Genomic DNA, 26,601 nt, shown 5'->3' with positions numbered 1-26,601 from the left:
GGGAAGCTCAGAACAAACCCATTTCCAGAGCAGTCCGTGTCCGCTGCTGTCAGTTTATGCGCTCACATCAGGGAGGGCTGGGGACGTTCTGGGATTCTGACCAGTGTTGCCAAAATTTTCACAGAAAAAGGCTGTCAAAGGTTGAGGTTCATGTCAGTTTCAGGGATCCAAATGCCCCCGAACCCTACACAGAGTCACCTGTTTGCTCAGAGGTCACCTATATGCTCCATACTTTTCCCTGTATTGTTCTGTAATTAGTCAGATCAAGGAGTAAGTGTTCTTAAGAAGCAAGGCTGTGGGTTCAAACTGGGTAGCTTGGCTTGTTCCTGAGCCCCCTGTTCCAGCCCAGACAATCCTCAGTCGGTGTGACGCTACATGGCTAATGCCCATCGGGAGAGAAAAAGGATACGTGACTCTGGGGGCTTTATGATGGCTGGGGGTCCCAAGGAAGATGCTCCAGGGAAAATCCAGGTGGAGGTGACATTCAAGAAGAGGATGAAAATGGAGGTGGGCAAGGGAGTGGTTGACACAGCGATGAGAAAAATCGTGGGATCAAGTCGTCTTTGATATTAGAACTCTGCTGTAAAAAGCCGTCCATGCAGCCGTTTCATTCACCTGACAAAAGTCAGGGTTGCTCATGGGCACAGGCAAAACAGGTCTCGGCCAAGACACAGACGGACTTGGTGCAGCTCCTGCCCAGGAGCTGAGCGTGTATTTCCGTGTCCTGGACAGACTGCGTGGGTTGACTTTTTCTCCTACGAGCTGGTCAAAAGCACGTAGAATAACCCTGTGTATCACGTGTGTGGACTTCAATCCTCCTCGTGACCTTGGGAGGTAGGAACCATGAATATTCTCTGGGGCCAGATGAGGAGCCTCAGCTCCCAGAGGGCTTTGTCACCCAGTGACCCCACCTGTGACCCCACCAGTGACAAAACCCTTCCCACATCCCGGTCCAGGATCTTGGGCTCTCTGAACATCAGCGTATGGAGCCTGCGAGCCTGCCTCATGCCCCAGGTGCTATTCTGAGCATCCGCATTTAGGGGGCTCTGAGGGTTTCCCAGGAACTTTCCTAGGTCCCAGGGCTAGGATTTGGCCCTGGACCCTGACTCCATCCAGGCTCTTAGCCACTCGTTTCTCCTTGTCACAGCAGCGAGATTGCTCTTTTTGAACCACACAGACCCAGACAGACATGGCTCAGAGGCAGCTCAAGCATCACAACCCAAACACAAGACAAGAAAGTAGGTCTCTCGCCACTGGCTGCATTGCCACCACCTCCCTGGCCTCCCGAGTGTGCCCAGGGCAGAGCAATGGGCGTCCACACCTGCCCTGGAGGGACACTCAGCTACACCCTTGGTGGCTCCTGGCGACTCCAGCCCCCTGGCCCGGTGTCAGAGAGTCCAGGATGTGGCATGCGGCCCAGTCTAAGCTGTAGGAGCCCCTGGAAGCACCAGCCAGGGCGGCGGGAGTGGGCAGGCAGGACACCACGGCCACAGGGAAGGGCTAGAGCAGCAGCTGCCCGTGCGACCCCGGTCAGCATGCCTCACTAGGCACATGCCTCCGCAGCACAGGTCCTGGGCATGGACGCTGCACTGTAGTTCTTTGTCTTTGGCTGAGAAACTGGCCAGTGTGTCTTTGTGGGGAGAAGCAGGGCCATTTCTCAGTAGAAAGGGGCTCTTTCCTCTCCCACATGGTGGGGGGTCCTGGGGTCCTCCCGTTTGCCTGGTGTTTCTCCCTGTGTTGTCTCCAGATCGGGCTGGCTGGCTTTAGCAGCAGGAGGATAAGTCCTCCAGGCCCTGTACTTGGCGGGGCTCCACGAGGGCCTCCTATGGCCACCTACTCTTAGCAGAATGAGGAGGCCATGGGGCCAAGGGGGTGGGCCCACTGGGAGCCTGTGCACGTCCTTCTAGAATATCCTGCAGAGCCCAGAGCCCAGAGTTCCTCTCCCAAATGGCCCCATGTCCCTTTCCCTCCAGGCGTTCTCCTAGCTCTGTGTCCCCAGTCCAGCTCACGCCCAGTGTGAATCCCCGGCAGTGGATGCAGGAAGGGATGGATGGACCGAGCACAGACCCTGGGCTAGGTGGCCCCGGGCATGAGCAAGGCCCCAGGGGCTGTGAGGACCGAGGTGGGCTCGGAGCTGGGCTGCGAGCCTAGAGCCATGCTCCCCATCCTGGAGCATCTGAGAATCCTGTATTCAGACCACCCTTCCATCCAGGTCCCTGGAAAGGCACAGTTGCCCATGGGAGTTAAAATCTTCACTGACATCCGGCCTGGGCCAAGGGCTCTCCTCAGCAGTGCCCGGGGCCCTGAGTCCTGGCCTGTCCTGCCCACGTCCAGTAAGTCTCCCACCTTGTCCTGTGAGGTTTGTAAAGCAGCCAGAGCCCAGGTTCCCCCCCGGAATGGACATTTTCCTGTAGTTCTGTCAGAAGGAAGCTCACTCTGGAGCTCCTGTTCAGGTGCCTGAGGGGACCCCAGTGTTTTGTATGGTGCAAGGGGGTGATTTTTTTTTTCTCTCAGAACCCAACTTCGAGGGTTAGGAAAGAGAAAGGTGCTTTTAGAGGAGAGTTTGATGCTCCCACAGAGCCAGAATCCTGACAGAAAGCAGCAGCCCAGCTCCACCTCCATCTCCCTTTACATTTACAGTCTTTCATTCATGCTTCCTGCCCTGCAGGGCCCCTGGGAGCTCATGGAGAGGTGGTGAGACCGCAGGGGCAGCAGCAGCGGTGGTTGGCAGTAGGGGCCATGAGGCCTCTGGCAGAGGAAAGATTTGGGGTGGGTTTTAGGGGTGTGGGGTTTGGCCGTGTGCATGGATGGAAGGTGAGAAGGCCTTCCAGAGGCAGCTCTGGGTAATAAAGGGCTGAGTGCACGGGACAGGCAGGAAGTGATTGAAGACAGAGAACTTCTGATCCAGACTGTTATGGATAAACATGGGATATGACTGGAAGCGTTCATGGAGGCAGATGGGGTGGGCTCTGGAGACCCCTGGGGGTTCTGGGCTCTCCGAGGCCGTGGAGCGAGGGCACTGCCTGACGGGAGCGGTATTTCCTACGTAAGATGCCCTTGTCCCCGTCACCTTTACAGGGTGTGGACCAAGAAGCAGGTGCTGAGATGTGAGGCGCAAGGGGGGGCCGGTGCGCACAGGGGCTGGGGGCCACGGCAGCACACCCTTCACACGTGGCATTTATCGCCTCCTCACAGAAACTCCACAAGCGTGTGCTTGACTCCCACACAGAGACAAGGACGCAGACGCGTATAAAGTTCAAGTAATTTGCCAGGAAAAGCACAGGTAACACACCAGGATTTGTGCTTGGGTCTGACTCCAAAGACCATGTCCTATCCATTACTTCATAGTGAGGTATTAGAAATTCAAAACAAAACAAAACACATAAATCCATACAGCTTGGTGATGGATTAACATAGGAGGCAAAAAAAAGAGAAAAAAGAAAAGAAAAATGTCTTAAGTTTGCATAATCACTCCATATATAAAGCCAGGGAAGTTCAGGATGGGGATTTATTTGGGGAAAAGATCGTAAGCTGGGTATTAAGCGTGTGGGCTTCTTGACGAAACAGGAGCATCTGAGGTGGAGTGGCCAGGATGGAGTTCAGGGCACGTCTCTACCCCTTAGGAAGGAAACCACATCGGGGCCGGGGGCTGCATGCTGGAGACGGGGTCACAGAGGTTAAGGGTGAAGATCTCCGCAGAGAAGCGCTGCCAGGGTCAACAACACAAGGGAAGATAAAGTTTCCGGAAAGAGGAACGGGTACGTTGTATCAAGTGCCTCAGAGTTCAGGAAAATTTTAAAAGAATGTTCTTAATTGGTGATTTTTCTTTTCTCTGAGTAGAAAGAATCCTTGACCACCAAAAAAAAAAAAAAAAAAAAAAAGGTTAATTTAAACAGGATTTGTATATCACAGAGAAAATCAACAAAACCAAAGTTGGTTCCCAATATTATATCTGTAAATACCCCCCTCCATGAGCGGGGCTTAGCCCCCACCCTAACTGCCCTTCTTGAGTGTGGGCTGCACTTAGTGACTCACCTCCAAAGACAGAGGATGGACAGGGAGAAATCAGGTGTGAAGGGTCTCCTCCATGCCCTTATCTTTGGGGAGGTCCCCATTCCACAGATGAGTCAGCAGTGGCCAAGTTTGGTGGGTGGGCTGAGGCCATGTGTGTCTTCAGGCGGGACCCCTTTACAGGAACTCACTCCTTCCCTCAGCCCTAGGTCTCTGGAGCACGTCCTCGGGCCGGGTGCCTCCAGGGACTGATGGACAGGCAGACCAACCTCACTTTCACTGAACTAAGACCAACTCAACGCATACATTCCAATAAAAACACAGATGACCAGAAAGTGACGCCTGGCTGTTGGCGGAGTTCTGACCCCTGAGAGAGTGAAACCAAATAAGTCTTGGCAGCATTCGCAGCGTGTGAAGAAATTTCACCTCTTAATGGATCACACTACGTTTCCTCCTGTCGTGGTCCACTGCAGTGATGCTAGGAAATAATAAGAGGTCCCATCACCTCCACTTGCCATCCTGTTGCCAGCTTTTTTGTTTTTTCTTTTTACCGATACTGGATTCAACTCTACAAATTCCAGGGACCCTTGTACAAATGGCTTTAAAATGCCTTATCCACAACTGAGCTGCAGTCTTCCTTTCTGAGTGTCCCACATCATCTGTTCATCCTACATGTGGAGTCACAAAAAGTGCTGCCAGCCTGATTTCTCAGACCTCTGTCTCTCTCTGCCCAGGAAAGAGGACTTGCGGATGGATAGGTTTCCATCAGGTCCAGTAAGCTGAAGAGGAATCAGCAAACTTATCAGGGCAGAGGTCTCGAGTGGGCACATTTGCCCGTGACTGTGTCAAAGAAATGACACCCAGAGGACACCCTTTTCTGATGCCGTTTCTTCAGCAAGGAAGAGATCACAGCAAATGATGTTTTGAGTTCTTCCAGCTTCTCCACTTCTTTGGGGTGTGGCAGAGTCCACAGGAGGCATGGCTAGAGCCCAAATCTTTAGTCCAGGGGGTCCCAGGAAGAAAGGATCTTGAGAAAGCTGAGACAGAAGATGAAGATGTTTCAATAGCCTCCATACCCACTGCAGGATTCCTCTGGAAGCAACAACTTCTAAGGTTCTAAAACAGTTCACTAGTTACACTATTCACTTAAGCAAGATTTTCCTAGACTTGTCTGATCATGAAAATCTCCTGGGAAAGTTTTTTTTTTTTTTTTAATTTAATTTATTTATTTACTTATTTATGGTTGTGTTGGATCTTCGTTTCTGTGCGAGGGCTTTCTCCAATTGTGGCAAACAGGGGCCACTCTTCATCGCGGTGCGCGGGCCTCTCACCATCGCGGCCTCTCTTATTGCGAAAAACAGGCTCCAGACGCGCAGGCTCAGTAATTGTGGCTCATGGGCCTAGTTGCTCGGCGGCATGTGGGATCTTCCCAGACCAGGGCTCGAACCCGCGTGTCCCCTGCATTGGCAGGCAGACTCTCAACCACTGCGCCACCAGGGAAGCCCATGGGAAAGTTTTTAAATTCAGAATCCGAGGCCCTCACATGAAAGATTCTGATTCAGTCTTTAATCATCACATGGAATCACATGATCACACGAGTCTGGAAATTTAAGTCTTGGTCTTTGTATTTGGAGCGATGGCTCTTATGCTGAAGACTTTGCTGAGGATTATTTTCCATATTCCGATCACTATCGAGCAGTACAAAGAGCAATAGAGGACAACACAGAATCACATCCCTTCCTATCGCCCACCGTTTGTAAAGGATGCTGCCTGACCCTAGATGCCATGCACAGGCATCTCGGAGGACGTGGGTCGGGGGGAATGCAGTGATGCAGGAACGGCCAGAGTGGAAAGGAGAGGCGAACAAAAGCATAGAAGCATCAGAAAAGGGGCTCACGGTCCCCCCAAAGGGCTGCGGGATCCCCCGCCTGCTCACCCACAGCACCAACTCTAACCCATCATCCCGCTTAATCTTCTCAGGAGATGGTCTTCTTTGTGAGGGATGGTCTAATGGGATCAGTGATTCGGAAGCCTCTTGCCTAGTAATAATTACCTGTCTCTATCTTGTCCTGATTCATTCAGATATATTTATCACACTGCTCCTCTGTGCTGAGCCAAAAACTGGGAAAAAATGGTGAACAAAACGTCATTTGAGCTTGAGCTCATGGATCTTCTATTCCAACAGGGGAGTGTTGATTGATGTATAACTAACCTCGATGTATAACTAAGACCATAATGAAAGCTGGAAGGGTCAGTGTACCAGAGGCCCTAACTAAGGAGGCTCCAAAATCCCAGTATGAACCTGAGGGGATGGGGTGGAGCCTTCCAGGTAAGGAAACCCCACTGGAAAGTTTTTAAGCAATAGCCATTACTTTTCAAGATTCAACACTGCACATTAGCACTAGCATTTGTGTTGGGAATGGAGGGGAGGGTCGGGGATGGGTATGAGCCCTGTTTTACAAATCTCTTCCTTACCTACCACCAACTTTGAAGCCCTTCCCTCACCTAAGGACATCCCAGTCCCTGGCTTTGCAGGGCTGAAGGCTCCCCAGAGACTATTCTTTCCCCCATTGAATGGTCTTGGTACCCTTGTTGAAAATCAATTGGCCATAAATGTATGTGTTTATTTCTAGATTCTCAGTTCTATTCCATTGGTCTGTCAATCTATCTATCTATCTATCTATCTATCTATACCTTTATATATATATATATATATATTTATATATATTTATATATATATCTTTATGCCAGTACCATGACATTTTGATTACTGTAGCTGCATATACTGTTTTTTTAACCCTTTGGTTTTACTTAATAAACAGAATAATTTCTGCAAAACTAAATATTTTTCTATAACATCATGATAAGTCAACCTTGTCATGTTTAGGTTGTCCATATTTCTTTATTATCAAGAGCACCATAATAAATACACTTGTAGTTTAATGAATGAAATAACCTACAGTTATTTCTCAGAATTACTTTCTAGAAGTAGAATCACTGAGTGCAAGAATATGCAAAATTCCCAGACTTTGAGTAGCTATTACTAAATTCCGTTCCAGAAATCTCTGCCAGTTTATCCTCTTTCTAAACTAGAAGAGCCAGCTCTGTTCCTGTACTCCACTATGTTTTCACCCCAATCAGACTGCAAAGATAGATATCTCTTTTCTTCCATCATCAACTTTGTTGAATACCAACTCTCCTTCTTTTCACAGTCTTAAAATTAATTTCAAATTGGAAAGTATAACACTCCCTTTTTCCTTCTTTGGCCCAGAGATTAAAAAGGCCAGCTCCCTTTAAAAAGCCTGAAAACCCCCTTCCTCATGTGATGATCCAGCAAGGACTGAACTGCATCACGATTGACTCTTGGCTATTGATTACACTGATCACAACTGAAATGATGGTTGGCATCCTGCATCCCAGCTGAGCAATATCATCGGTCAGTAATAGCCTGTAGAAAAGAGATTATGGATTAGTAATGAGCGGTCAAAACTATTTAGCATAAATAAAATGACTAATCTCAACTGAATTATTCTGGTACACAAGCCCTCTCAAGCCCATGGGTCAGGAATGGCACAACAGAGAGGAAGAATGTCTCATTTGACACAGGAGACAGCCCTGCCTCTCTGCACCCCTGAGAAAAAACAATTCTGGATATTCCTCCTCTGTGGCTGCACATCATCAAAGCCGCGTGGGCTGCGAAGATTTACTGAGATGGAAACAGCTTCCTTTGTCAAAGAACTCAGAGCAATGATTCTGAACAGCATGCGGAGAAAAAGAAAATCAGGGCTGGGGCAGCTGCTATGCAGAACGTGAAAAACAACAAAAAGTCTTAGCTTTAAACATCTCTGATTCTGGGATGCATGTTGCAGCTCAGAGGAGGCCAACAAACTTTCCTCACCAAGGTCTTTTCACTGACTAGAAACACTTTAAAATATTCCTTTTTTTAAGCATTAAGGTACAAAAGAGTAAAAGTGCCAGGAAACTTCTTATGTACTTGAGTCAAGAACAACTCCAAAGAAGAAATTAACCAAGGTTGGACTGAGCATGGAGACTACACTTCCAGCAAGGCTGCCACCACGCCCCAGCCCAACATCTGCACAGACATCACCAATCAATAAGCGAGCACCTTCTGAGAGAACCAGTCCTTCTCCACAGAGCTCCAGGAAGCCAGAGCCGCCATTCTGAGTGGACACATGAGAAGAATCCAGTTGGCCATGTCAAGGCTAGATGTTGCCCTCTACAGGTCACACAGGATTAAATCTCTCCTTTTCTCCTTGTCCTTGTCTCTCTCTCCTCATATCCACTCCTTACAAAAGAATACATGAGAATGAGAGAGAAGATGAAGGCAGAGCTGGATATCTTAGTATATCTTCTTGTCATGATTATCTTGCTGGGTGTGCAGGCAGGGATACGTTCAGTAGGTATATCTGAAGGGAAACTTTCCATCCAGAAGAAGGACCATCCATTTGAGTCACGTGGTCACTTTCATTTGAGGGGCATTGGTTCAAGCCACCAGTACCAGGGTACCAGGGGCATCATTCAGTACCAGGGACATTTCAGAGTGCAGAGGTTCTGGAGTTTACATTTATTTCCATGCACTTTAAAGAATATCACACAAAACAGATGAGAGACTGGAAATAAGCAGAAATTTAAAAGATGCTAGAAGCAAGTAAGATAATGAAAAGGTGCTAGACAGAGTAATAGGAGAAGTGGTCTCTGATGAGCTCAGGAAACAAGGTAGGTACAGAGAAATAGAGACACAAATTTCCATTTGTACTTTCACCTCACAAAGCACTTTAAAAATCGTCTCAAACTCTCGTATCAATGCCTCAGGGGCAGGTAACATCAGCCCTCCTTGTCAGGTGAAGCAATGAGGAGAGACCCACCCTGAGGCCTGAACAAGGTCACAGAGCTCATTAGTGGCAGGTCTCTGACTCCTGTTGGCTCATCAGCTAAAAAGACAAAAGTACAAGAAAGCACCCAAATTGGAAGCAGAGCGGAAGGGAGTAGGTAGAATGGCTTGGAGCAGGGACAATGTTTAAACATGGAAGGAAACAAATTGGGAAGAATCTCTGAACAGAGGGAAAAAAGACACGTTGGGATAGGAACAGGTCTTCATTCTGTAAGTTAACGACACGGCTCTGTGGATGTTAGGAAAATGACAGCTGGTGGAGGGAAACAGTTTAGAGTAAGCTGGTTGAAGATGCAGAAGCCAAAGTTCAGAAGGATCACTGCGAACATGACCGGTGATGGGAAAACTTCTAATGGAACACATGGAAAACATAGCTTTACAGAGGAGAACAGTGCTGTTTCAACATGGAAAACACCACCAGAGGGAAACCAAGGCAGCGGTGACTCACACATCCAGGACTTCTTTGATGAAATTTTTAATAGTTTGTGTTAAAAGAGTCGCTAGTATGTCTTATTTACCTATTTGACATTTATCCTCCAAGAACATTTTGAGCCAAGGACATGAAAGTTAATCCAAGGGCTTCCATATAGAACTATCTGATTGGCCATGACCAGCTACTTCTAGTATTTTTATTATAGGGGTTTGCATTCACAAAACATGGTGATTCATTTTCCTTGGAGAAATATCAGAAGAGGGTAGCTTTTAGTAGCCATTAATCCTTGTGACCTCATTCACTATCTCTTCAAAGCGGGCAAAAAACAGAAACAGATTTCAATTGGAAGCTCTTGTAATGAGCAGTGACAGACAGGCAATTTGGGTGTAATGATCCCTGAGTCTGTAATCAGCCACTTGGTTAAAAAGTGTCCCCTGATAAGACAGCCCTCAGAACCTAAACAAACACATGTCTCACCTGGTATGGCTTTCTCTGTCCAGAAAACCCTTCTCTACCTGTAATTTCCTGGTGCTTTATCTGTCCCCTCCTTCCCACCAAGAAAAAGGCTTAGAGGTCTTGGGAATAATGAGTCTATTTATTTTCTCTGCCCCAGTGGTCCTCAAGCACAGTGATTCTGCCCCCCTGGGGACAATTAGCAAAGTCTAGAGACACTTGATTATCATGATGGAAAAGGCAGAGTGGTGCTATTTGCATCTAATGGACAGAGGCCAGGGATGCAGCTCACCATCTTACAATGCATGGCCCCTAGGACAATAATCTGGGCCACAAAGTCAGTGGAGCAGAGGCTGAGAAACCATGACCAACTGAAAGATATGAATAAATCAGAACCATCCTCTGCCACCTCTGAAACAGGAACTGGTTCGCACTCAAATCCTGGGGTCTGTCTTCCTTCTTGCAGATACAGGATTCCAATATGCATGTGTGTAAACATGGGTATGTGTAGGTGCTGCCCTGTTGCTGTCTCATCTACTGATGAAGCACTGTCTTCATGTTCAAGGGGGTAATTACACAGAGATGTGAAGCATGGGTGGCTCCAGAATGTGTGAATGCAGGGGGGTGGGGGGGGAGAGGGACACGCTGCAGAGAGTTAACTTCATCAGAGTCACGCGTGTCAATTTTTCAGCATGAATTCCAAAGGCTGACATTCCTATCTACATCTTACATTCCAAAGTCCCAAAGTCTTGCGTGACTTTATAGAAGTCAGTTACCTTCTGGATGCCTTACCCTGTCCTGACTGTCAAAAGGGAAAGTGAAGGTCATTCTTTAATTCTAGACAAGAGGCTACAGAGAAAAAGGAGTCTAGTATGAATCTAGAATAAGAATGAGTTGTGTAATTTTTTAAATTTGTGGCAAAAGCAACAAAGAAAAAAAGGCCTTTAAAAAACCTGCCTATCGCAATAGCCAAAAGGTGGAAACAACACAAGTATTCATCAAATAACTGATGGATGGATAAACAAACTCAGTAAATCCATTTAATTTGGCCATAAAAGGAATGAAGTACTAAAATATGCTACAACATGGATGAGTTTTGAAAATATTATGCTAAGTGAAAGAAACCAGACACAAAGGGTCACATGTTATGTAATTTCACTTATACAAGATGTCCAGAATAAGCAAATCTATTGAGATAGAAATATGTTAGTGATTGCCAGGGGTACAGGGTCTCCACTGAGGTGAGGCAAATGTTCTGGAACTGGATAGAGGTGATGATTCCACAACATTGTGAATGTACTAAAAGCCACTAAAATGTATACTTTCAAGTTGCTTACATTGTGAATTTCATATATATGAATTTTATCACAATTTCAAAATAAAATATTTTGGGGACCTTCCTTCACTGGGGAAATCTGATGAAATGAGTTCCTTTGAATGGAAAGGAAGTTAGGTATGAAAAAACATGCAGGATCTATTGACTTACAAAAAATAAAGCCAAACAAACAGCAAAAATTATCAATACGCCAGGTGTTTGTGGATGGTAAATTAAATAGCTCATTCCCCTTGGCACTGGGCTGCACGATTCTAGGACAGGATAAATGAATACACGACATTGAACATAAGTCATTCCCTGCTCATTAGTCAGGTGTATTGTTCTGCCATTCCCATGCTTAATTGTTCTATGCAGCTTCATTTCATTGTGACTCAGAGAGAGTTGAGCGTCATCAAGGTCAATGCCAGCCTTTGGCACAGGCTGACTGTCCCTCAGGACTCTGAGCTCTTCCTCCCAAAGCATATCTCCACCACTATAGACTGGCATCTATGGGTCCCCAACCCTGGAGACAAAACCTTGTCTTTAGATGGTCTCAGGGAAGAGACAGAGTGTCATGAGATGTCATCTGTGAAGTCTGCATGACACTTAGCAAAGTGAACAAGATCTGGGACGAGTGACCAGCAGCTGAGTTACCCAAACCACAGTGTGCTTCCTACAAAGGCTGGGGTCAAGCTGGGGAGCCCTGAGGCCTTGCACAGACTGAGGACAAGAAGGAAAAGACACAACCATTCTAAAGTAGGTGGTTTTAAACAAAAGAAGGTAGGGGTGGGCTAGGAAGGATTTCCGACCAGGGGTGGTGGAGCTCTGACCATCGGCTTCGTTGGCTCCACCTGTGCGCAGGCTGTACCCTGACCCCAGCCCCATCCTCCTGTGGTTGGCCCTTGACCTTTGCCCATGCACTCCAACACCTCCTTTCTTTTCCAATGCCGCCAGGAAGGGCAGACTTGAGGCTTCCAGAATGTTCCAGCTACTTGTCAATCCCATGATCAAATTCATAGGGTCAGAGGCACTGCAGAGATGGAAACATCCCACCCAAGGCGTTCTTTGCAAAGGAGGACAGGCGTGTCCAGACAGTCAGACTTTGGACCCAGTCGCTCCTACTCATTTCTATCCCTTAACTGCACGCAGATATATTCTTGGCGTTTGGCAGTGTTAGAAGATAAACTGAAGCATCTTTAAAAATGTGAGAGTTTGAGCAAAAAAGGATTCGAATCAGGCAGCATCCAATCCAGAAGAAAGAAAGGAGCTCAGAGGACCTGTACAAAATGAAACACTTTTATAGGCACAAGGAATGGGGACAAGGAAGTTATTCTAGGCCAAAAAAAAGCAGTTTGGTTATTGCCAGGTTACTTTCCTTGAGGGGATGGCAGGGTCCATCAGGCAGAGTCCTAACTAGCGCTGATCAGGGGATTCCTGATTGACTGGTTTAAGATACGTTTTCTGGGAGAGACAGAACTGTAATTAAATTGTCTTGGTTGGGGGCTTAGCATAAACAACTCCATTTGGGGCCTGTTGTCTTGTTTTTAACAGCTGACTGGGGTATTTTCTTCCATGATTTGGAGCAGGGTTTAAAAATCACCATGGCCAATTTGAAGCTTTCTAACCATGAAGAAAAAAACAATTTCCATTTTAAGATTGTTTTAGATACTAAATTGGGTTTTGTTTTCAATGTTCAAACAACAGCAGGAGGTTTTAATGAAACTGAAAAGAAAACCAAACCGACTAATATATAAAGTTCTGAAAACTGTAAATTTCTTTCTAGGCGCCCAAGGTGTGCACCCCATGCTTGTCTGGAGACACATGGAGGGGATACGGAGGGCCACCCACTCCTCTGGGCCGTTCGGTGATCACACTATCACATAAACAAAGCCAAAGGCCTTCGTTTTATTAAATGCCTGGGCCTCTGTGCTCGAGACAACACAGCGGTGGGCACTCACATTACACATACTCTCCACTGTCTGTTCACACCCACACGCCCATGGGAAATCCCTCCCCACGTCTTGTTATTTCCTCCTTAGGAACCTGATCTATTTGCTTTTTTTTTTTTTAATTGTTATTTTATATTGAGGTATAGTTGATTAACAATGTTGTGTTAGTTTCAGGTGTACAGCAAAGTGGTTCAGTTATACACATACGTATACCCATTCTTTTTCAGATTCTTTTCCCATATAGGTTATTACAGAATATTGAGTAGATTTACCTGTGTTATACAGTAGGTCCTTGTTGGTTGCCTATTTTATATATAGTAGTACATATCTGTTAATCCCATTCTCCTAATTTATCCCTCCCTCTTTCCCCTTTGGTAACCATAAGTTTGTTTTCTACGTCTGTGGGTCTATTTCTGTTTTGTATATAAGTCCGTTTGTATCATTTCTTTTAGATTCCACATATAAATGATATCATATGATATTTGTCTTTCTCTGTCTGGCTTACTTCACTTAGTATGATCATCTCTAGGTCTATCCATGTTGCTGCAAGTGGCGTTATTTCATTCTTTTCTATGGCTGAGTAGTATTCCATCGTATATATACACCACATTTTCTTTATCCATTCCTCTGGACATTTAAGTTGCTTCCATATCCTGGTATTGTGAATAGTGCTGCTATGAACATTCAATTCTCTCCTGGTAGAGCCAGGGTCAAAGGAGTTCCCCCCGGTTGAGGATGGGACCATGTCAGTGCCCACAAGCAGGCCCTAGCGGGGGGGGGGGGGCACAGTCACCCCCCACCAGGGCTTTCATTTCACTCGGATCTGATGGGAGGTCGCATGCCGGGCAGACACGGGAAGAGAGAGGGAGGGGTTGGTGTGGAGGCCAGAGTTTCTTACGGATCCCAGGCTGCTCCTCGGTCCCCAGGGAGGGAGACAGGAGGCCTGCAAGGACTTGGGGTGCGGGGGCACATTGTGGGACATTTACACATTGGAAGACTCACTCGATATGTGTGCCTGTGTGTGTGGTACGCGTGCATGCACATATTTATATACATATAAACACAAAGATGAATATATAAAATACACAGTGTGCCCGTACCAGTCAGCAAGGACTGTCATACAAAGCACCACACACTGGGAGGCTTAAACAACAGAAATGTATTCTCTCACAGTCTGGAGGCTAGAAGTCTAAGATCAAGGTGTCAGCGGGGCTGAGGCTGTGAAGAAGGACCTGCCCCAGGCCTCTCCCCTGGCTTCTGGGTGTTTGCTGGCAATCTTTGCTCTTTCCTGGCTTCTAGAAGCATCACCCTGATCTCTGCCTTCATCTTCACATGGCCTTCTCCTTGTGTGCATGTCTGTGTTCAAATAAGGACACCAATCATAGGGGCACACATGCTCCAGGGTGACCTTCTCTTAACTAAATACATCTGCAAGGTCCCTATTTGCAAATAAGGGCACATTCTGAGTTCTGTAGGTTAGGACCACAACATATGAATTCGGAAGGAATGTAATTCAACTCCTGACTATAAACACATATGTGAGTGCAACACGTACTCAGACATATTCAGCCCACATCCTGTCTGACTTCTTTCTAAAAAGCATATATTAATTTCCACTATGGGCACACACCTCTTCTGGGCCCTGTGCCATGTGGTGACAGGTACAAATGTCACAGGGAATGACAAACCTGGATTAATCCAGAACACACAGCTAACTCCTGGCTTTCTTCTTCATTGTCTTATGTCTGTGAGTAAAACTGCCCACCGATCCAACCACCCATCAAGCGGTTTCTGCAACCCCAATAATTCTTTGACTCCATGGAGACAGGGGTTAGGAGAGACAATTTCTGGCATCAGAGATCCGGGACACGCACCCCAACTCTACCATTAATTAATATAAACAGAACCACTTTCCAACTTTGTGCCTTGATTTCTTCATCTAATACGATTTATGCATTGAGTGGAATTCATTCATTCCATTACACATTCAGAAAGCTCTAATACACTCATTATGTGTCAGTTACTGTGCAAAACCCTGGACAGCAGAGAGAAAGGAAAGGCAGCCCGGGGGCCCCAATCCTCCACTCCCCTCCGTCTCCCAGGTCCAGTAATTCTGAGCTGGCAAAACGGGAGCAACGGGTTTCTAACAATCTTGTCCTGCAGTGAACACGGCCACAGGCATCCTGCAAGCTTTGCTGCTTTAAAGGCTGCAGATATTTCTTTCTATGCAGGAATTGACACATACAGCCCACCCCCTTCCAGGGACCTTGCAAAGAGACCAGATTCCTGGGTTGCAGAGAGGAAGGACACAAAAACCTCCAGCCCGTTGGAATCTAATGGCCATGCCTATGCTGGTTGTTCTCCCTTTGCTCCCCCATCACAAGGCCCTATGGGCTCTTTGGACAGGGCTCCTTTGTGCGCTGGTTTCCTTCTGGGTGTGGCCAGCAGAAGGCACCAGCAGGGGATTGGAGGGAAGGAGAGAGGACAGGCTCTCTCTCCTCCACTTCCTGTTCTAGGCCACATTTTCCAGCAGTGACTGGGGTCCCTTCTTCACAGCTCCTGCTCAGCTCAGATAAAACCCTTTCCTCCCTTTTATTAAAGAAAAAATTCTTCATGACACTCATTAGAGATGGCGAGGCAGATTCACTCAGAGGGACTATGGCAATAGCTCTAGAAACTACACAGCAGGGTTTTGCAGTAGCAGGGAGAGAGCTTGGGCTCAACTCTGAATATGATGAGGAAAAGTAGGAAGTTACAGCCAAGGAGGGATTCTGGCTAAACGGAGCTAACAGTATTCCTGAGGAAGGCAGGCTGGGGGATCCCCCATCACCTTGGGGATGGAGAGGGGGGAGAGCCTGATCAGATAGACACCACGTTCAGACACAGAGGGTAGGGGATTCTGGATAAACCAACCTAGCAGGGTTGCTACTAAAATTGGGTGATGTGAAGGTGGACACAAAAGTCCAAAGGTCAGGGTGCAGTTGGGAAGAGGGCTCCTAAGTAGAATTTAGTCAAAGAGAGACACTCTGCCACCTTGGCCCTCTGGATCTGGGAGAAGAACATTAATCTTCCTTTGCTGTTTCCTTCAAACAAGGCTGCACTTCTGAGACCAGGCCTTTCCTTAAGTTCTCTTGAACCATCTGAGACCGATTCTATCTTCTGCTGAGACCCTGACGGACACAAGCCTTGAGTCCGGTCCAGAGCTGTGTGCATCACCGAGTCCTTGCAGTACCCAACACGATTTACAGTTTTGTTTCTGATGTTACTCTTCAACAGAAATCTCCCAAAGATCTCCTAACAACAGACAGAGCCCTCCTTCAAATTGGAGCCTGTGAAAGGTAGACAGACATTCCCCCTGATCTACAATGTGCTTGCAAACCTCTCAAATGAGTGGCTTGTGAATAGGAAGGATGTATCACTGTCAGTTCTGCTATAGACACAAGTCTGCCCCTCACATCAGAGAACCCCAGCTGTAGAGAACAAAGTCAGATGAAATCAGACCATGAAGACAGCTGGAAATGTGGTTCCCAGCCAGAGTGAAGGTTCTGTGCATTCTTCCTCTGATGCACGTTGATTGCTTTCAAAGGCGGCTCCTCTGTTGCACACAGCGGTGCCCACACTTCCATTCTGAGCCTCTTTTTGTCACTGAGAACAATGCAAGCACCTGAGCTCACTACGAGGAGTGACCCATCTTTTCTTGCTGAAAGGACCCATCAGGAGACTCAGGTTAGGTAAACCAGAATTGGGGAAAATGTGAATTTAGATGCTTGCTGGTTTTCTCACACCCAAAAAGTAAAATAACATCTTTCTTCTATTAATCTCTTTCTTTACTGATTCCAGAGACCAACAGCAGTAGAACCAGAGTAAATACTTTGACTGTAGTTGTTCAAAAGCCACCTAATGGGGGCGCCTGAAGCCTGTATTTCATAGTCTGATGGCCTGGCGCTGAACCTTGAAGTAAACATTCTTAAGAGGAGCTGCCCAGGATCCAGTGTTTTTTCTTGTCTGTGTGGTCATCCCAACGCCCCTTCCGTCCCCGTCACTCATGTTCCCTGGGTGGCCTGTCTTGTTTTGCTGTATTTTCTGTAACTCAAAGTCAGGCATCTCCTCCTCCTGGTGACAGCTGCAGTGGTTGCCAGAATGAGACAGCACTTAGCCCCCAGCCTCCTGCAATACTGAGTGAGAACTGAGCCTGGAGAATTTATGCTGAGCATCTGAAAGACAAATCACCTTGAAAATAAAAACACGTAGTACTGTACTGAGGTTACTTCATGTTCTAGGAGTCAAATATGCAAGGCTGAACGATGAGTCTACTAAAGGAAAAAACTGTTTGTTCAAAGGAAGGCTTAAGTGAATAAAAGCCTCATGTTCTCAAGTCTAAGCACCCTGTTGGCTGGATACTATCTATCCACGTGCTGGAGTTTACCCTGCATTCATGTGTATATAATGTGTATTCATACAGTCAGGAGATGAAAGCATACCAGCTAATGTTGACCACCCTCAAGGATAAGGTGATAGATCAGGGGTCAGCAAACCATGGCCCATGAACCAAATCCATCCCACCTCCTGTTTTTGATTTGATTTGATTTGATTTTTAAATATTTTGGGGGTGGCTTGTATTATTAACCTATTTATTTATTTATTTATTTATTTATTTACTTACTTACTTACTTACTTACTTATGGCCTCACCACGTGGCATGCAGGATCCTAGTTCCCCGACCAGGGATTGAGCCTGCATCCCCACAGTGGAGGCACAGAGCCCTAACCACTGGACCAACTTGAAGTCCCCACCTCCTGTTTTTGTAAATAAAGTTTTATTGGAACACAGCTACTCGCCTGTGTTTATATATTGTCTATGCTGCTTTCCCACTACAGCAGTGGTATCGAGTGGTTGTAACAGTCATATCTGAGCTTCAAGGAAGAAGGGGGTGTGCAATGGGGGTCAAGACTCTGCAGAGTTTCTAGGGCAGCTGGGGACATGGGAGGAGCAGCCAGGTGGTCCCACACAGTGTTTAAGGGGGTGACCATCTCCATGCTAACTTCACAGACCATTAACAGAAAACACAATTAAGTTGGCAGGACATCCAAGTGCCATGAACATTTTAGAGCAAAGGGATTGCGGCACTGAGTAAAAGCTGTCATTTTGAACATGACCACAGTGGTGGAGAAGGAGATTGGTGAGAAAGGACCTCAGCTTGGTGGGTAGATTTAATTACTTTCTCACACGTTATGTGCAAAATTCCTGTGAAACAGATTTCTCTGATATATGGTGAAGATATCGCTATACAGATGAGTTCCAGCTCCACTGATACCAGATGAATCCTTCCCAAAGAAAACAGCCAGGAGATCTGAGAAAATATTGTTGAAATGTATTTAAAGATGTCAGAAAACTAATACAGCAATAAAAAATTTACAGAACCAAGGTTTGAGAGAAAAATCAAAAAGTTAGCCTGGCATTTGGGACCATATTACCCTAGATGCTTTTCTTCAAGCTGAAATGAGCTGCAGAACATATAGAGATGGGCAGAGCCTTTGACAGATGCCCGGGGTGGGGACAGAACCTAGAATTGAGGACATCCCAGGCATGGAGGGCAGCTCTGCTAAATACCTCAGCATTGAGTCGGGATGTCAAAGGGGGGGGTAAACCTAGGAATAAGGGTGAACCAGAAGTAGATGGAACCTTGGAAACAAACTGCAGTCAAGCTCTGAACTATGCTCATCCCTGAGAGAGACGAGGTAATCCCAGCTTTCTAACTCCCCTGGTCTAGTTACCTTCCAGAAGTAGACAAACTCCCAGTGTAGGAAGAGAGGTCATACAGAGCCTCAAATTATCGCTACGACTTTTCAAATACAACGCCTGCACCCAGTGAAAAATTACCATTTATAGGGAGTCAAGAAAACATTATTTAAAACAAAGAGAAACAGTCGACTCATAAAGGATTCAGACACAGGCTTTAAATATTAAAAACAAAAGAGAAAGCAAGCAGAGAAAAAAGACAAATTACTTTCAAATTGTTATCATAAGAGTTAGAGCTGACTGCTTGCTAGAAGTGATGGAATCCTGGAGAAAATAAAATTATATCTTCAAATAACAACAAAAACAAGAATTTAAATTCATGTTAATCCTAGAAAAATATATCTCAAAAATGAAAGTGAAATGAAAACATCTTGAGACCAAAAAGGAGAGAATTTTCAACATGAGAACCACACTAATGGAAATGCTAAGGGCAGCTCTTCAAGTAGAAGAAAAAAGACTCCAGATGAAAACTGAAAGAAGAAACAAGAGTGCAGACTTAAACATGTGAATAAATCTAAGCAGAATCATTTGTACAAAATAATAATATTGTAGAATTCAAAACAAGGGCAACAGTAACACATGTGGTAGGAGGACGCTAAGTAGAGTGAAGGCATCCTAAATTTCCTGCACTGGGTGGAAATAAGTAAAAGGATTGATTTCTATTAGACTTTGTAAATCAAGGCTGCCTGTAGCATTCCCGAGGGTAATCACCGGTTTAAAAAGAGTACTCTCCTATGAAGCTAATACGGGTGGGGAATGTAATTGATTAATAAAAACTTAACCAGTCCAATAAAAAAAGCAATCTTGGGACTTTCCTGGTGGTCCAGTGGTTAAGAATCCAGCTTCCAATGCAGGGAATGCGGGTTGGGTCCCTGGTCGGAGAACTAAAATCCCACATGCCGCGGGCCAACTAAGCCTGCGTGCTGCAATGAAAGATCCCGCATGCCGCAGCTAAGACCAAATGCAGCCAAATAAATAAATAAATATTTTTAAAAAGGAAAATAAAAAAGGCAATCTTAAGAAGAAAAACAAGAAAGAAAATCTTCTCTTCCAGACGTCAAGACTTACTATAAAGTTATAATTAAGACACACTGGTAGTGACAGAAGGTTAAACAAAATGTTTAAAAAATGGAATAACATCTTTGGAAAACCGTTTTGCACTGGCAGATAATAGAGTCACTTGCTGGATAACAAAGTGGCACTGAGAGCAAGGGAGACACGATGGGCTTTTCAATAAATGAGCCCATTGGACAGCCATATGGAAAAGGTGAATTTTAACCCCTACTTCTCACAATACAATAAAATTAATTCCAGGTGGTTATAGATACGCCTGTGAAATACAAAACAATAAAGATTCTGGAAAATAACATCGAAGAATATCTTCCTGACTGAGGAGTAGGAAAAGATAAAAATGAAAAGAGTGATAAAATGACATATGCTAAACTTAAGAAAGTGTATTCATCAAAGAGACATGACTAAGGAAGTAATATTATTGTATGAGCTTATTAGTGTATTATATTAGGTATGTTATTTACATACTATCTAACTGCTGAAGACCTTGCATCCAGCATCCCTAGAGAACAACAAGAAAAAGACAGACAATCCTATGGAAAAAAAACAGGCAAGAGATTTAAACAGGCAATTTCACAAAAGAACGTATCTAAATGGTTCATAAACACATGAAAATGCATCTAGTCTTATTAGTCATCTACAGAAATGCATATGAAATACACTACACAGAAATACACTACACAGAAATACACTACAGTGGAACACCATGACACACCCTCCAAAATAGGTGTGTCATGGATTGACAGTAACAAGCATGTTGCCTGGAAATGTTTGGCATCTTTTGAACAAATGCCTGCCCTATGTCTCAACCATGGTACTCTTTGGTTTGTACCCAAAGACACGTATGAGAATACTTGTGGCAGCCTTGTTCGTAATAGTCCCAAACTGGAAGCAACTCTAATATCCATCAATAGTGAATGTATAAATAAATGGTAGAATACTAATACTGATGAAACATCACAAAGCAACAAAAATGAACAAACTACAGCCACATACGACAACACGGCTGAATCTCACAAATATAAGTTGAATGAAAAACAAACAATAACAAAATAATTATACTATTGTATACGATCCCACGCAGATAAACTCAAAACCAGGCAAAACTGATTTAAGATGTTAAAGTCACATGGTGGTTAGTTGTGATTGGGAGGCAGCATGAATGGTACTTTTGGGTGCCTGGCGATGTTGCTATATCCTGACCTAGACGTTAGTACACAGGGGTGTTCAACCGGTAACAATTCGTTAGCTGCACATTTATGATTTGTACCTTTTATGGACATGTGCTATATTTTATTTAAAAAGAGGAAATGTGTGCTTTCAAACGTCAGGCTTGAAAGCACAAGAACTTTAAAATTTGATAGCTGAAGTTGGAAATAAGTTCCTTGGGAGTCCCTAACTTACCCTTTTGACCAGATTTTGATATGTAATTCAAAATAGTTTCTGTTTACAGTACCAGTATTTGGTACTCTAAAAGACACAAAAGTTTATGGAATAAATAAATAAATGGAACTTTGAACATTTAACAACAACAAAAAAAGAATATAGCTATTCTTTGGGAGTAGAGGCCAGATCGACTCTGAAAAAACAAGTCCTTCATTAAGTCATCCCCTGAGGACTGATACCGAGCAGGACCTTGCGGGGCTCTTTGGCACAAAAGCCTTTCTGTGTCCCCCCATTTCTTGATTATAGGAAATGGGCTTCATTTAGCCTCCTTGACCTTCCCTGAGTTCCAAAGAGCAGGTTCAAACAGTTGCTAATCAGAGAAGGGAGGGGATGCAGAGACAAGGGAGGAACAGTCAAAAGAAACAATAGTGTAGCCTTGGGGCAGGGTCCTGGTTCCCCCTCAAGGAATACACACAACAATATCTTTGAGCTGTTCTGCAGGTACTGAAACCCCACCAGGTGAGAGAAGTTAACTGTCTGCTGCCCACAAGCACGGAGACCCTAGACCAGTTGGAACCAGAAGGCTGCTGATGCTGATTCCCGATTACCTCACCACCAACCAATCAGAGGAATGTCCATGAGCTGATCAAGCTCTGTTTGAACCATTACTATAAAACTCCTCACTATCCCCTCCAGGTCAGGACACACAGTCTTGGGGGCATTAGCCCACTGTGGCCCCCTTTGCCTGGCAAAGCAACAAAGCTATTCTTTTCTGCTTAACCCAAAACTCTGTCTCTGAGATTTAATTCAGTGTCGAGGTACAGAGGTCAGATTCAGCTTCAGAACCTTGTAGATTGCAAAGCAGGTGTGTCTTTTGGCCCAGAGACCAGGGCCTGGTAAGAGGATCCCAGGTCCCTCATAAAGTTGGACTCTTTCTCTTGACCTCTGCCAGAGAAAGGTCATCTTGAACTATGATATGGATATATGTGAGACAAAAGTACATGGAATTTGAAATCAAAACACCTACAGTTTAGACTCAATGCAGCCATTAAACTAGGTCGTTTTTGTGGCATTTTAACAAAGAAGATCTAGAAGATAAAATATAGATTATTTTATTATTCTGTAAAGTAAGCATGAGACATTACAATTCCATGGTCTTTTTCATATAGATTTTAAATAAAATGTAGATGATTGTATAGTCATAACTCCCATTGGGGTTGGGAGTGAATGAACCACAGAAAACAAAGATCTGGTAAAGAATCAGGTGGGTCAAACTCTCCCTGGGAAGTTGCCCCAGACTAGGCATTTCTGAAATCTTGAGTGATTGAGGGGTCTTCAGAGAGAAAGCATAAGGAAACCCAGTACATCTTACAGCTCCAGGCTTCTCAGAACAAGTATGTAAAGCTGGTTCTGCTGGTATCTTCTGGAGAGTCAGTACCCTGAGCTTGGACATCTCTCTGTTGTCTGTCAGGAGAAGCTCTTGTCCAGTTCAGGTAACATTAAAATCACCATCAGCAATGACTCCTGCATCAGTCCACATCCTCACCATTAACTCTGAGAGAGCCCATGTAATCTTGGATGGCATAAAACACTGTGATATTCCTGGCAAAGGCTGGTATATTAAGCTCTTTTCATCTGCTCTCACCCTCCTCTAAACATTTTTGTCTTCAATCTCAACCTCTACACCTCATAGGGTCATGTGATGGATGACACCCTGACTTCAATATCACACGTGTGAGGATAGGTCCATGTGAGGGCCCTTCCGAGAATCCATAGCATAGCTTTTCCAAAAGATTTACCCCAAACAAGAGAAGTAAGACTCCATTAAGGAGAGTTTCCAAGTTGACCAAATCAGGCTAATAATAGGAACTACATCCTAGGGCTTTAGGCTTAAGTTAGATTAAATTAGAGGTAGGCAATTGAAATAGAGTATTCTCTATAAATGATAGGTATCACCACCATAATCATTGTCGTCGTCACCATCAACACCATCATCACCACCATCATCATCCTTGTTATTACCATCATCACCAGTACCACCATAATTATCATTATCTTTGTCATCATCATTGTCACTACTATCACAATTACCATCCTCATCTCCATTACTGTCATCACCACCACCATCAACACCATCATCACCACTATCATCATCCTTGTTATTACCATCATCACCAGTACCACCATAATTATCATCATCATTATAATCATCATTGTCACTACTATCACCATCACCATCCTCATCTCCATTACTGTCATCACCACCACCACCATCATCACCATCATCACCATCATCATCATCCTTTTTATTACCATCATCACCAACCCCCACCATCATCATCACTATCATTGTCACTGCTGTCATCACCATCAACACCATCATCAACACCATCACCATCATCAACATCATTCAGGAGCTAGTAGACTGCTTCTGTCTTCTTTTTTTCCCACCTCCCACACTCCTGAATGGTCCACTCCAGACCTGTGGGTCTAAATGCACCTAACTGTGTCCCTCACAAAGGCACTGGTAAAATGGTGTGTTCTCTCCCCCTGACCATATGAACATGGCAGGGATACATGTCAACATCCACCTGAGCACTGCGTGAGCCAGATACACCACAGACAAGCCAGGATGCATGTCTTTGAGCTCAATGGACACAGAGCAGGAGGACTCCAGTACCAGGAGATGGTGTGACCAGATGGCTGAAAATAAAGATATTAAGAAACTGGCTGCCTGTGATCTTGAAAGTGCAATGACTCGTGGCCTCAGGGAGCATTTTTGAGATGCTTTTGCCTTGCTGTTTTGAGTGAATCTCATTGTGATGCTTGCCTGTTCCACTTATTTATAGTGAGATGAAACCCAGGTGACTTATGTGGCAGCAGGGAATGCTGCTGTTTTTAATCAAAGCAAATAAAAAGACAATCTCTTTATTGAACAGATGTATCCTCAAGGCCTTTTACAGATGGCAGATGTGTGCACCTTAATCTTGCATTCCTTTGAAAAAAGAACTCTCTTGAAAAGCAATCTATATGTTCTTAATTTCACAATAAAACACTTGAATAGGTCGGTCTTTCTGAATCAGGAAAAAAAATTAAAAGCTTAAGAAGTCCACTATGACTCAGAAACCATCACACAACACAAGCCCCTGGAAGGTGGCGATGCTGGAGTAGTGTTGTACTGAGTTCAAGACCACCGAGCCTTAGGCTGCTAAGAGGCAAATTTGATTTTATAACATAAACATGAGAAGTCAAGACAATGAATAAAATGTGAGGACACAAAATGTTGCATAGAATAGCAGAGCCCAATGTGTCTGAGGAGGCTGTAAGTGTAGATTTACCTAATGTCTGAAAAGACTTCACACTCACGATTAAAGGAGAAGTGGCATGCCACCTGGTACTATCTTCCACACAGCAACAATGGAGTCGAAACAAGTGGATAATGATGTTTAAAAAACAATCGGAAACACATCAGCCTCTATGGTTGCCCAGGGAGAAACCTGAGAAGGCAAATGTCCAGGGAATAACTCCTTCCCAGGCTGGAGCAGACAGGAGCGGCATGATTTTTCGTACCAAGCAGTGGAGAGAGATGACTTGTATGGTGATGTTGTTAAGGAAAAACATTTGAGTTCTTAAAATATTTGGGTCTCATGACTTTATAGAAGACAATGTATAGAAAACATACATTACCTCTGGATTTCTAATATGATTTTTTCAGCCAACTAGATGAGGGAAAAAAATCATCTTTCCAAGTTACTCTTTATTTTTTTTTAAACTGATTTGTATGAGGGCAGACATAACTTTGCCCTCTCTTTAGTTGTTCTACTATTCTCAAATGACTTGTACCATAAAACCCATTAATAGCTCAAGGAAGTCTTCATTATAAAAAGAATAAGTCAGTCAAGTGAGATGAACACAGCTGAGGGGCATCAGAGCTTGGGACCTGAGCTTGAGAAGATAAGTATTTACAAGGTCTGGACTGGCTAAGAAAGTGTCTCCCCAAGACTCGAGTCTATCTTGAATCTCTTAATATGACTTTATATGAAAAAAAGGGCCTCTGCAGATGTAATTAGTTAAGATGAAGTCATTGTGGATTAGGCTGGGTTCTAACCCAATGACTGTTGTCCTAATAAAAAGAAAATGGAGACACACCCGGACAAAAGCCATGTGATGACAGGGGCAGAGACTAGAGTGATGTGTCTGCAAGCCAAGGACCGCCATGGACCCACGGCAACCGCCACAAGAGGAAGAGGCAAAGAAGGGTCCTTCCTTGGAGTCTTCAGAGGGAGGGCGGCCCTGCTGACACCTTGATCTCAGACTTCTGGCTCCCACAGCTGTGAGGGAATAAATCTCTGTTGTTCTAAACCATCCAGTTTGTGGTGCTTTGTTGCAGCAGTCCTGGGAATCCAAGACCAGGTTCCTTAGTCTGGAGAATGGAGCCCACAGACCCAGAACCTTGCCAGGAATCCATAAATGCCGAGCATTTTAAGCCAAGCATGACCCTGTGGGACTCCTGGGCACAAAAGTCTCTCTGTGTCTTCCCATTTCTTGATTACAGGAAATAAGCTTCATCCAGCCTCCATGACCTTCCCTGAGTTCCAAAGGGCAGGTCCAAACAGTTGCTAATTAGGGAAGGGAGGGGATTCTGAGACAAGGGAGGAACAATCGAAAGAAACAATAGTACAGGCTTGGGGTCCCAAGGTTGCGTGTTGGAGTTCAGGGGTCGGATTTGGCATCACACTCAAGTGTCCTCTGAAATCTGTGAAGGGCAGGAACTCTTGGAGTAGATTAAACAGTGCTGGCCTCAGGTTACCCCACTAACTGACAGACACCGTTTCCTTCCATGAGTTCTGTTCATCCTTTGAGTGGGATGTAATCCTTTTATTCTTGATCAGGCTTAGAGAAAACTCTCTTTTATCATCTAACCTGCATTTTCAAAGGCCTGGGATGTCTTTCGGTCGATAGTCAAAGGTTTTTAGCTGAGAGTGTGGAATTTCTGCCTGGTGTATGTATCAGGCTGCCCCGGCCGTCCCTCCCCTTCGCCGTATCCCCTCCCTCCCCTGCCCCTTCCTGCTCTGCCTGAGCTGCACCAAGCCTCCTCCCACTGTATGTAAGTCTTCCCTGTTCTGCACTCCTTCTATCCTGTATGCGTCTCCTTTGCCTCTTCAGAGCATGGTGTGTCAGTTCCCTAGGGCTGCAGTAACACAGTGCCACAAACGTGGTGGCTTAAATCAACAGAATTGTCTTCTCTCACAGCTCTGGAGGCCAGAAGTCT

The 26,601-nt window shown here is 45.0% G+C and overlaps 1 long non-coding RNA gene across 1 annotated transcript in view; it reads left to right on the top strand.

Moving 5' to 3' along the window:
* LOC309623421 overlaps positions 1-26,601 on the top strand; it is a 720,194-nt gene that overhangs the window by 266,908 nt on the left and 426,685 nt on the right. The gene's annotated exons all lie outside the window — the stretch shown is intronic.

The sequence above is a fragment of the Balaenoptera borealis genome, assembly GCF_965194805.1.
Source record: "Balaenoptera borealis genome assembly, chromosome: 2".
Lineage (NCBI taxonomy): Eukaryota > Metazoa > Chordata > Mammalia > Artiodactyla > Balaenopteridae > Balaenoptera > Balaenoptera borealis.
Note: the sequence above shows the minus strand (reverse complement) of the source record. Positions and strands in the feature narration are given on the sequence as shown.